Here is a 2,478-nt window from a genome sequence, read left to right as displayed (position 1 = left end):
TGGGGTTGATGAAGAAAGCAAAGATTACCTGTCAGTTTACCTGGGGTTGCTCAGCTGTCCGGAGAGCCCAGTTTGGGCAAAGTTCAAATTCTGGATCACAAATTCTCAAGGAGAGAAATGTCAAAGTATGAAAAACCCCAATGTCGTAAGCTTTCAGCAATATGAAGACCGGGGATTCAAAAAGTACATCCTTCGAGGTTTCTTCCTCTCCCATCAGCAATGGCTTGTCGCTGAAGACCAGCTCAGCCTCTGCTGCAACATGAGCCTAGTAGAAGCCATCTTTAGCATGCCTGGACAGAAGATGACACCTGTAATCAAGGATTCAAGATAGATGTTGACAGATGACCTAGCAAAGCTGTGGGAGAAATCTCTCTTCACAGACTGTTCCCTATTGGTATGTGGCCATGTATTCAGGGCTCACAAGGCCATCCTAGCAGCTCGCTCTCCAGTTTTCAGAGCCATGTTTGAACATGAAATGCAGGAGAGCCTAAAGAACCTCATTGAGATCCATGACCTGGAACCTCAGTTCTTCCAGATGATGTGCTTCATCTACTCAGGGGAAAAACATTAACCTTCAAACTACCTCCAGCAGAAACGTCAGGGGACATGGAGGCAAAGGGCCGGGGCTCCACACAGATCAGCATTAAAAAATCTGCTATGAGTGGACCATTAGCAACTTCTCATTTTGCTAATTCTCATTTTGCTAACCATTAGCAACTTCTCATTTTCCTAACACCTCAACAGCAACTCCATGGCCACTGGTGTGCTGGCAGCAGCTGACAAGTATGGCCTGGAGGACTTGAAGGTCATGTGTGAGGATGCCCTCTTCAGGATCCTGTTTATGGAGAAAGCTGTAGACACTCTCATCGTGGCCGATCTCCACAGCACACAGTGACTGAAGACTCAGGCCCTGGATTTCATTGCACTTCATTCCTATGAAGTCTGTGAGACCTTGGGGTAGAAGGCAATGTTGGAGTCTCATCCCTACTTGGCAGCTGAAGCCTTCCACTTCCTGGATTCTGCACAGAGTATTTTCTTCGAACCCTCACTCAAAGGCATAAAGAGATTTTAGGAGCTGGTCAGATATGACCAACTCCTGTCTTCCAATGGCAGCACCCAATGTAGTTACCAATGACTTCTGGTTAGAGTACAGTATTGCTGGAGCATTTACACTGCATCTGCATGAAAGCAGCATGGTGGCTCAGGATTTCAAACAGCTCTGCTATGTTAAAATTTCAGGTGTGAATGGCAGAACAGGAGTCTCAGACAATCTAGATGATATCTGCCCTGTTGATGTTCCTGTTTGTTTTTGTCTGACATGATGGAAACTGGGATTCAAGTTAGGTGCTGACCATGAGCACAGCCCAAAGGAATTTCATTGGGGAAAACTGTATGTACTGATCTAAACAGAACAAATGACCAGGGCCCAAAGAAAGGGAGAAATCAAACATGAATATTTATTTATCTAAGACTTAAATGACAATGAAGACTTTTTTAAGGCTCAGTTTGTGGGAACTCAGCTGCCAAAGGAATTACTGCTCTGTCAGAGAACTGTGGTTCAGTTCCCAGCATACCCAGGAGAGTTTTCAACCACCTGTAACTGGTCATCCAGAGGATCTGAGGCCCATCTCTGTTCTTCATGGCCACAAACAGCTCTGTAGACAAAATCGTAACCCAATAAAATATAATATGAATAAAATATTTGAAATCAGTCTGTGGATTCCAGAGATGTTTATGTTCAGAGAAGTCACATATAGTCCAATCAGCCCTGCTCAGCTGTGGATATTTGTGGAGACTATCTTACCAGTATTACAAACACTTTGTCTTTTTTCTTGGCATCTGCATTAGCCAAAAGCTCCATCATCATGCTCTTATGGTGACTGAGAAGTGTAGACTAATGTGGAGGAAGTCTATTCCTCCTGGGAGAGAAGTGTTTGTTGGTCAAAGCATGCAAAAATCTTTTATGTATTTTGAAAACATTCGAAGAGATTGATTCATTATGTATTCATACTCCCTAGGCCAGTTGTTTCTCATCTTCTCAATGTTGTGCCCCCTTAATACAGTTCTTCCTGTTGTGGTCAACCAGAACCATTAAATTACTTGTTGGCTACTTCATTACTGTAGTGTGGCTCCTGTTATGAATTATACTATAAAGATCTGATATAGAGGATATTTGATATCCAACCCCCATGAAATGGTCAATACCCCACCACAGAGGATGAGGGAGCCACAGTTTGAGAAGCATGGCTCCAGGCCATGCCTGCCTTCATACCAGCTAGACTTCTTACAGAAGTTCTTGTACTAAAGTTCCACCACACCTAATTCCACAATCTCTATTAACGTCTGTACCGCACCACCTGTGGGAGTCTTCACTGACCATTCTTTTTATATTTTGTGGATGCCACAGATCTTTCCCTTCTAGCCTCCCTACCCAACTCTATGCTCTGTCCCAGGCTTTAAGTCCAGCTTGCACCCCTG

Source organism: Apodemus sylvaticus, chromosome 4 (genome assembly GCF_947179515.1).
Source record: "Apodemus sylvaticus chromosome 4, mApoSyl1.1, whole genome shotgun sequence".
In the NCBI taxonomy this organism is placed as follows: domain Eukaryota; kingdom Metazoa; phylum Chordata; class Mammalia; order Rodentia; family Muridae; genus Apodemus; species Apodemus sylvaticus.
The sequence above is the reverse complement of the archived record's forward strand: the minus strand, read 5'-3'. Positions refer to the sequence as shown.